Source organism: Notolepis coatsorum (assembly GCF_963971535.1).
Source record: "Notolepis coatsorum genome assembly, chromosome: 2".
In the NCBI taxonomy this organism is placed as follows: Eukaryota; Metazoa; Chordata; class Actinopteri; order Aulopiformes; family Paralepididae; genus Notolepis; species Notolepis coatsorum.
The window spans coordinates 42,422,525-42,433,087 of NC_140166.1; the positions used below are offsets into that span (position 1 = coordinate 42,422,525).

The 10,563-nt window shown below is 49.6% G+C and overlaps 1 protein-coding gene across 1 annotated transcript in view; it reads left to right on the top strand.

Moving 5' to 3' along the window:
- zdhhc8b (zDHHC palmitoyltransferase 8b) overlaps nt 1-10,563 on the top strand; it is a gene marked incomplete at its 3' end in the record, with an annotated part of 161,598 nt that overhangs the window by 127,719 nt on the left and 23,316 nt on the right.

Consider the following 10,563-nt stretch of genomic DNA (forward strand, 5'->3'; position numbering starts at 1 on the left):
GAATAATGTAAACATAATAATTGTAACTGAGGGGTACAATTCCCTGACTGTATTGATAAGTATGGTATCATTAAACCACTACCGCTTTATGTACTTTAACTACTGGCCATACAGTACACGATATCTAAATATGATGAACACTTTCCCACCATGAAACCAGGTCCACACAAAGGTAATAATCAAATATTTAATATATAGCAAAAGGTACATATAATATTCACCATTACATTTATGATTTGAATGCACTTGTAAGGCAAATGAGTACTCGTAGGCAAATCAACACTGAATGTCCAATCTCTGGTTACGCAGGAAGCAAGTATACAACCTGGCTCTTAGGGAATTATAACGATGGCACACTTAATGATTATAGCTGGATATACTGTAAGGGTCCTCCCGGTCGTAAGCCGGTAGGGGGGGTAGGAGAGCCGTCGGCAGTATCCCGTCTGGTCAACGATGTCTAGGGAGACTTCACGTACAGAAGACAGTGCAGTAGAATCTTGATCCACAGATGAATACACCTTGGCTCTCTTGTAGGCTGTAGCTGTAGCTGTAGCTCCACAGTGAAGAAGAAGCGAGGCGACCTCAGTCTGGTCTGAGCGCCGTCTCACCTTGACTCCTTTCGGGGTAAATCCAACACTCACCGGTGTTGGCGATTATCCGCTCCACAAATCAAAGTACCAAAGCAAATATATATTCCATGCCGCATAGGGCTCAGCAGTCGTCGGGTAGGTAATCCAATGTACAGGTCCACTCGGTCCTCGCCTAGAACTCCTCGGATGAAAGCACCACGTGTGGTCTGCCCAACCTGGTTAAGACTCTAGATAACACGAGGAAGCGATGGGGGTGCTGCTCACTTTAGAACTCTAACCGCACGATGCACCATACATAATAGACTATTATTACTTAATAGAAATACGGTGCCAAACTCTGGCAATTCAGCTATTAATTCGCACGAGGTCTCAATGCTATTCTAAGGCCAAACAGGCCATACTACACCGCACGCGGTATCGTGGGGTGAGGCTTCACGTTCTGTTACTTAGTTGGGTAGAAGACGAAGGGATAAGAGGACTTCTACATTTCTTGCGCCATATTTATATGCACGGTGAACAAATAGTGCCACTCTCTTTTCGGTAGCCGTATTCCTGCGCAGAGCCGGGGCTAGTAGGGACATGTTTCGTCGGTACCATTGAACTTGGCTCCAAGGGGCCTGTCTCCTGGCGCCAGGTCCTTGTCCAATAAGAGAATGAACTATTATGGGCTATAGTAGACTAAAGGAATATTCCGTGTATATGTACAAGGAATATACAAGGGATATCAAACGATATACAAATACTATTCAATATATATCCATAAATAAATATATATATTCGGTTTAATCTGATCCTTCACAACAGCCGCCCCCTAATTAGTCCCACCTAATTAGCTAAGCAGAGACAGATTAACCGCACTGTCCACTACTCAATGTCCGCTGTAAGGGTCAGTCAACTCACAAAGTCATGGGGTCATGGTCATCATCGATAGTATCGGGGAGCCTTGGCAGTTCTATTAGCCTCGCCACGGGTCGGGTGTAAGTCCGTCCCTTGGACGAGCACTTCAGCTGCTCGGACCTTTCCATCGGCACCGGTGATCACTTTGCTTACGCGGCCAGCCGGCCACATAGCTCTGGGTAGTGACTGGTCGATAATCATGACGACTGTTCCTTCTGTCAAATTGTCTCTCTCTTTTACCCACTTCTGGCGGGTCTGTAGAGACGGTAGGTAGTGGAGTAGGAAGCTGTTCCAAAACTTGTCAGCCAGTACTTGACTGTACCTCCACATTCTTCGGCCGTTCGCTTCTTCAGGCCTGTACATTGTCTGGGGTAGCGCGGGGTCCAGCCGCCCCATCAAGAGTGTGTTGGGGGTGACTGGGTCGACATCTGCTACATCACTTGAGACGTAACCGAGGGGCTTTGAGTTCAATACTCCCTCGATCTCCGTGAGGACTGTCATTAGGACTTCTTCCGCCACGGTCTGGGCCCCAAGCACGGCGTACAGGGCTGTCTTTATGGAACGTACTTCTCGTTCCCAGGTTCCACCGAAGTGAGGTGCGTTCGGGGGATTAAACTGGAAGTCAATCTGGGATGGAGCGAGGTGGGTCTTAAGTTCTGGGCCCATAGCTTGGAAGCTCTCTCTCAGCTCTCTTTCTCCGCCTTTGAAGTTTGTCCCGTGATCAGACAACAATGTAGACGGTTTTCCTTTCCGTGATGCGAATCTTCGGAAGGCCATAAGGAATGAGTCTGTGCTCATGGTTGGGAGGAGTTCGATATGTATCGCTCTGGTGGTCATGCATTTGAATACAATACCCCACCGCTTCTCGGCTCCTCCTCCTCTCCTCATACACAGCGGGCCGAAACAGTCCACACCGGTGGAGTGAAAAGGCCTGTCGCCGAGTCGGAGGCGACAGGGAGGTAGGTCAGCCATCCGGGGTATACTGGGCTGCGCGCGCCACCCACGGCAGTCTAGACAGGCTCGCTGGAAGCGCCGCACTGCTCCTCCCCCCCGCAGCATCCAACAACGACGTCCGATCTCCGCGAAGACTCTCTCTGCCCCTGCGTGGTGCACATCCTCGTCGTATTTCTTTATGATCAGCTCTGTGACCTTGTGTCGGCTGTTCAAGACTATCGGGTACTTGACGTCATCCGGTAAGTCTGGGGCTCTCCGCAGACGACCACCCACTCTGATGAGACTATGGGCGTCGCTCTCGGGGGCTAGGTGGAGCAGTCTGCTGTCTGATGGGACGGGCTTTGCTCCCTGTAGACAGGCTAGCTCATCGGGGAACGAGTCTCTCTGGGCTCGTTGTAGTAGAAGAAGTTCTGCTTCTTCGTAGTCAGCTGCTGAAATGTCAGTTGTGGGCTGAACCTCTGGGTGGTGCCACAGAAATGTCTTTAGCTGCGCACTCTCTAGGGTGAGGCAATCGTCTAGATCGGGGTCTGTGGGGACGAGTGTGTGTGTCAACCCACAGAACATAGGTTTCTTGTTCTCTGCCTCCTCTTTACTCGCCTCCCGTGGGGTGGGTGTAGGCCACTCTTCTTCCGGGAGCTTGAGGAACTCTGGCCCGTCACTGTAGAGGTTGTGACGGGTGAGGTCATCCAGGGACATTCCCCGGGTGATGACGTCAGCTGGGTTGTGTTTGGTGTCCACATACCTCCAGCTGGTTACTTCTGTTAACTCTTGAATCTCGGTGACTCTGACTCCCACGAAGACCTTGTATCTGCACGAATCAGACCGGATCCATGTGAGTACGGTCGTGGAGTCTGACCACAAGATTGTTCTTTGCACCGGGATGGTGAGTTCACGTTGGATTAACGTGGCGAGCTGCGCTCCTGCTAGGGCTGCGCAGAGCTCTAGACGCGGGATAGATTGTTGCTTTCGTGGGGCTATTCTTGAGCGAGCCAGGATGAAAGCAGTATGTATTTCTCCTCCCTCCTCTCGGGCACTCAAGTAAGCCACCGAACCGTAGGCTACTTCGGAGGCGTCGCTGAATACGTGCAGGTCGATCTTGCATGTCTCTGGCCTCACTGTGGGTGGGAAGTAGCTGCGGCGTATATTAACACCTGGGAGTGAGCGGAGTTCCGTCTCCCACTCTCTCCATGTGGATGCAAGGTGTTCGGGTATGGGATCGTCCCAGCCCTGGTCTTTGTCCCATAGCGCTCTTACAATCATCTTTGCCCTGGTGGTGTAAGGTAGAATACATCCCAACGGGTCATATTGTCTGGCGAGTGTTCTGTATACACTCCGTCTGGTGGTCGGTATTGCCGTCGACCTTCCCTGCTCCTTGGTCAGGGGTTTGTGTCTATAATGGAGCGAGTCTGTTTTGAAGCGCCAGACTAGTCCTAGTGTCATTTCTTGGGCTTCTCCTGGGATGGTCGCCATCCAGGTGTCGCTGCTCGCTGCCTTATCATCTGGGGAGAGGCTGCGCAATACTGGGGGGTCGCTGCTGGCCCGCTGCCGGAGATCAAAGCCGTCTTTGATCAGGGAGGCGCGGAGCAGCGCACGACGTCGCCAGTCAATTTTCTTTATGTGTCCCGCTGTGATTAGTTTGTTAATCTCAGCGCAGTACACAGCTTCTTGAGCGGGGTCTTTGGCTAGGCGCCGCTCTGTGTTCAATAGATACCGCTCCGTCGCTTCCTTTGTGGCGTGAAAGGTGGGCATTCCCTCTCGCCTCAGGAGTGGAGTTGCGTATCTCATCACTCCATTGACGTTGACTCTCTTTGTCCCGTGCTCGAGGAGGGCTATAGCGTAGATATCTTCCTTAGAACGAATGTCTTTCTTTTCGTTCTTAAAGGGCATTGTCTCTAGTGTCCATAGCCTCTCGACATGCTGCAGGAGTGTGGTGTCTCCTTCTGTCGCTCTGGAGTGGAGGCAGCTAGTGGCTGCTGTTCGGTTAAGAGACTTGGCGAGGGGGCCTTGTAATGTCCATCCTAGGCGGGTCTCGACTGCTGCAGGGCAACCTCGGGGTCCTGTATGGACCCGGTCTATCGGGACTATGAGGTCTGCATGGTCGGAGCCTATCAGCAGGGTCGGGGTGGCGCCGTCTATGAGCGGGATAGGGAGTTGACGCAGGTGCACATATTTATCCATCAGCTTGGCGATGGGGTAGGTGTACTGCGATAGTCCTATTTCTTGGCTGGTGAAAGCATTAGTAATCCTGTACCGTCTCTCTGGCTGCCCGCTTGCTGCGATAGTGAAGGAGACATTCTCGCCCTTTATCGTCTTTAGATCTCTTCTTATTGTCCGAATCGTCATCTGGTTCTCGCTCCCCCGCAGCCCCAGCTGGGCCGCAGCGGACGCGAGGAGAAGGGTCTTCTCTGACCCATCATCAAGGACGGCGTAAGTGTCCATGACCTTATCTTGGTAACTCAGTGTTACACGGACCACCTTTAAGAGCACCTGGGCGCCGCTGCTGCTAGCGGGGTCAATGTACATAACACTTGCCTTTGTGCTGCTGGATGGTGCAGGCTTTCTTTTGTTACTGTCGTGTAGGACATCTAGATGGGCTCCGTCACACCGACTACACCTCTTCTTGAGGCGGCACTCGGCTGCCATGTGACTGCGCGCACATCGGTAACGGCGCCTGTTGGACTTTATCCAGTGACTCACTTCTTCAGCGGTCATCTTCTTGAACTGGTCACATTGTGACAACCAGTGTTCCTTCTCGCAGTACGGGCACACCATCTTCCACTTCTCTTTCATCGAGGGGGTACTGTGGTTCTTGCTGCTCGGTACTGATTCAGATTGGTGCATGACAGTCACCGATCTTCGGCCATCGTTTACTCTCCTAGGTCCCTCTCTGGAGCTTGGTGTGCTCCGCACGAACGTATCCAGCCGTAGGCTGCTGACTTCTCTCGCCAGGAAGTCGGCTAGGTCTAGGAGGGATGGCTCGGGACCGTTAGGATCACGGTGGTCTCTTTGCCGCCTGAAGCGCTCCTGTCGGGCGGGCGGCAGCTTCTCTAAAATCCTCTCGACGTTCGAGTTTGCGTATAGTTCGTGCATACCCTTTTCTCGTTGCGCCCCCAGCATCCCTACCAGGGATTGTACTTTGATAGACAGGTCGTCTAGTGAGCGATTGTCTGTTGCTGGGGGTAGGCGGTCAATATGCCTTATCTCTTGTATTACGTAATCCCATATACGTCCATATCTCTGGTCTAGTGCTGCTAGAGCCGCTGTGTATGGGGTAGTAGACGTGGCATAGGCCAGCGCTATGTTGTGCGCTCTGGGCACTTTCAGGTGCTTCAATAGGATCGCATACTTGTGGCGTTCATCAGCTACATCCACCATCATTGTCTCTAAGCACATCCGTAGCTCCGTGTACTGTGCTCGGTTCTCATGGGTGAAGTCTGGAAACGTCGGTGTGCCAATGTATGACGCCGTGGATGGCTGGCACATCGGTGAGCGTTGGAAGAGAGGCCTCCTGGGCGAGTCTCCTCTTACGCCTCTCGGTGGGCTGGTACTGGCAGGGTACCATGGCCCGCTGGTCCAGGTGCTATTCCTCGGGACTGGTCGTGCGTCATGCTCACCCGTGAATCGAGTCAGGGGTCTGTAGCGCAGAGCCGCGGGGGTATAGCCTGGGCTGTACTGGACCTCCTGGTCCTGTGGAGTAATGTGCTGCTGTCGGGCTTGACTCTCCTCTTCTCCCTCTTCTTCCTCTGCCAGGTCTTCTAGATCCTGTAGTCGTCTATTTAGCCTCTCCGCGGTGTCCGCCGTTCCTTCCTTGTAGCTGGGTCTCACTTGGACCGGTCGGGGAAGGAGTTCGGAAGGGGGTGTAGACTCTCTCTGGTGGTCGAGTTCAAGGTCGCCTGCTCGGTCAGGGGAGGGTGCCCTTGACACGTGTCTTGACGAGGCCCTGGAACCCCTTGTGGAGGGAGGGGGTGTTGCCCTGGTGATCAGCTGCTCCATTAGCTGCGCTTGTAGTCTGTCGCGCTCGGCTTGTAGTCTGTCGCGCTCGGCTTGTAGTCTGTCGCGCTCGGATGAGAGCGATGTCGCGCTCTGCTTCTCTTTGGGCACCGTCAGCGGCGTGCTGGGTGTCGGCCCGGTCTCTTGCCATATTCTCTTCCGTCTGAAGGCGTCTCAGCTCCAGACGTATGTGCTCTTCTTCGCTCCGTTGCTGTGTTTGGAGTCGATCGCGTTCACCCTGAAGTCGATCGCGTTCACCCTGAAGTCGATCGCGTTCGGTAGAGGCTGTCAGGGTGGCGAGGAACGCCTGTGACAGCATCCTCTCCGCCTCGCTGGGGGAAGACGCTTGTTGAGGTGAGCCGCTCCTGGCAGTACCCGTTGGGGATGCGTTCCCCTGCGGGGAGTCCTGGAGTTCTATCTCCTCGGCGCTCTCCTCATCTTGTTCCGTGCAGAGTTCCATCTCTGAAGGGTTGTCTTCCTCCCGGAGCTCTTGGGGGACTACTTCTTCGGTCTTGGCGGGGGGTAAAGTCGTGTCAGTTCCCTCCTGGTCCCCACCGTGAGCTTGGTCAGTTACATTAGAACCCACTAGGGCCTCTGTGGTCGGGGTATCCTGGTTGATAGTGTCGGACATAATTTTCCTTTCTACTTTTACCGCGTTTACCGTTTGTAGAAGGCTAGGTAGTATACTGGCAGCGTAATCCTCTAAGTACTGAGGTGGCTGTCGTCTACGCTGCGGGCGTTCTACTTTAGGAGGACCGTTTCGTGGAGTGTTCATCATAGGCCATTTCAATATTAATACCACTATATTAATATTACACTAATTACCCTCCGGCTCGAAGGACCAATTGTAACTGAGGGGTACAATTCCCTGACTGTATTGATAAGTATGGTATCATTAAACCACTACCGCTTTATGTACTTTAACTACTGGCCATACAGTACACGATATCTAAATATGATGAACACTTTCCCACCATGAAACCAGGTCCACACAAAGGTAATAATCAAATATTTAATATATAGCAAAAGGTACATATAATATTCACCATTACATTTATGATTTGAATGCACTTGTAAGGCAAATGAGTACTCGTAGGCAAATCAACACTGAATGTCCAATCTCTGGTTACGCAGGAAGCAAGTATACAACCTGGCTCTTAGGGAATTATAACGATGGCACACTTAATGATTATAGCTGGATATACTGTAAGGGTCCTCCCGGTCGTAAGCCGGTAGGGGGGGTAGGAGAGCCGTCGGCAGTATCCCGTCTGGTCAACGATGTCTAGGGAGACTTCACGTACAGAAGACAGTGCAGTAGAATCTTGATCCACAGATGAATACACCTTGGCTCTCTTGTAGGCTGTAGCTGTAGCTGTAGCTCCACAGTGAAGAAGAAGCGAGGCGACCTCAGTCTGGTCTGAGCGCCGTCTCACCTTGACTCCTTTCGGGGTAAATCCAACACTCACCGGTGTTGGCGATTATCCGCTCCACAAATCAAAGTACCAAAGCAAATATATATTCCATGCCGCATAGGGCTCAGCAGTCGTCGGGTAGGTAATCCAATGTACAGGTCCACTCGGTCCTCGCCTAGAACTCCTCGGATGAAAGCACCACGTGTGGTCTGCCCAACCTGATTAAGACTCTAGATAACACGAGGAAGCGATGGGGGTGCTGCTCACTTTAGAACTCTAACCGCACGATGCACCATACATAATAGACTATTATTACTTAATAGAAATACGGTGCCAAACTCTGGCAATTCAGCTATTAATTCGCACGAGGTCTCAATGCTATTCTAAGGCCAAACAGGCCATACTACACCGCACGCGGTATCGTGGGGTGAGGCTTCACGTTCTGTTACTTAGTTGGGTAGAAGACGAAGGGATAAGAGGACTTCTACATTTCTTGCGCCATATTTATATGCACGGTGAACAAATAGTGCCACTCTCTTTTCGGTAGCCGTATTCCTGCGCAGAGCCGGGGCTAGTAGGGACATGTTTCGTCGGTACCATTGAACTTGGCTCCAAGGGGCCTGTCTCCTGGCGCCAGGTCCTTGTCCAATAAGAGAATGAACTATTATGGGCTATAGTAGACTAAAGGAATATTCCGTGTATATGTACAAGGAATATACAAGGGATATCAAACGATATACAAATACTATTCAATATATATCCATAAATAAATATATATATTCGGTTTAATCTGATCCTTCACAACAATAATGTAAACATGTTATATCAGGAGGTGGCTATCAAAGGAGAATAATGTAAACATGTTATATCAGGAGGTGGCTATCAAAGGAGAATAATGTAAACATGTTATATCAGGAGGTGACTATCAACGTAGAATAATGTAAACATGTTATATCAGGAGGTGACTATCAAAGGAGAATAATGTAAACATGTTATATCAGGAGGTAATTATCAAAGGAGAATAATGTAAACATGTTATATCAGGAGGTGACTATCAAAGGAGAATAATGTAAACATGTTATATCAGGAGGTAATTATCAAAGGAGAATAATGTAAACATGTTATATCAGGAGGTGGCTATCAAAGGAGAATAATGTAAACATGTTATATCAGGAGGTGACTATCAAAGGAGAATAATGTAAACATGTTATATCAGGAGGTAATTATCAAAGGAGAATAATGTAAACATGTTATATCAGGAGGTGACTATCAAAGGAGAATAATGTAAACATGTTATATCAGGAGGTGACTATCAAAGGAGAATAATGTAAACATGTTATATCAGGAGGTGACTATCAAAGGAGAATAATGTAATCATGTTATATCAGGAGGTGACTATCAAAGGAGAATAATGTAAACATGTTATATCAGGAGGTGACTATCAAAGGAGAATAATGTAAACATGTTATATCAGGAGGTGACTATCAAAGGAGAATAATGTAAACATGTTATATCAGGAGGTAATTATCAAAGGAGAGTAATGTAAAAACATGTTATATCAGGAGGTGACTATCAAAGGAGAATAATGTAAACATGTTATATCTCCCGGCCACTGCCACCAAGCCTCTTCTTCAACTCATTCAGAATGCAGCGGCCCGCCTGATCTCAAACCTACCGAAGTCAGCCCATGTCACCCCACTTCTTAGGGACCTGCACTGGCTCCCCATTGCTGCACGAATCCGCTTCAAGGCCCTCGACCTGGCATACCGTGCGGCAAAGGGAACCGCTCCCGCCTACCTGCAGTCAATTGTCTCTAACTACACACCCTCAAGACCCCTACGCTCTGCATCTTCTGGCCGCCTCAGACACACTCCTATCCAAGCTCCGGGAGGGTCATCAAAGAGAACCTGCCTTTTCTCAGTCCTTGCCCCACAATGGTGGAATGATCTACCTGACTACCCACCCCAGTTAGGACAGCTGAAACCCGTCCAATCTTTCGCCGTCGACTAAAGACGCACTTCTTCAACCATTATCTGAAATAAAAAAAATTACATTTTAAAATCGAACCCTAACTAACCTTACTGTCATGCACTTGTCCTAATAAACTAACCTACACTGTAGCACTCAACACTTTGATGAACATTGTTACTCAGCTGATAGAGTTGTGCCCTTCCTGATGACTTGTCGTACAGAACTTGGATAAAAGCGTCAGCTAAATGACTAAATGTAAATGTAAATATCAGGAGGTGGTTATCAAAGGAGAGGCTAATGTCTGGGGGTTTCCAGGTGGTTTACCTTTCAAATATATTTGAAGGGAATGGAGATCCATAATAACAGAGCAATCCCCTTGACTGTGGGATAGTGTATTCCTGTGGTTTCTCTCTCTCTCTCTCTCTCTCTCTCTCGTTCGCTCACTCGCTCACTCTTGCTTTCTTTATCACTGTCTCTCTCTCTCTCTCTCTCTCTCTCTCTCTCTCTCTCACTCATATATATACATATGTTTACATTGCCAAAGCCAGTGTTAAAACAAACAAAACAATCAAACAGATCAGTACGGTGCGGATAGTGCAGGAATATTTGTGTGGTTGACAGTCTTTATGGTGGTTATATTCCGTTGGATGTCCTTTCTTGTTACAACAGCTCAAAAATCTTGCTGCTGTGTTTGCACACTGTTGTACTTCACTAGTAGGTATGGGAGTTTTCCGTTATTTGCCATGTTT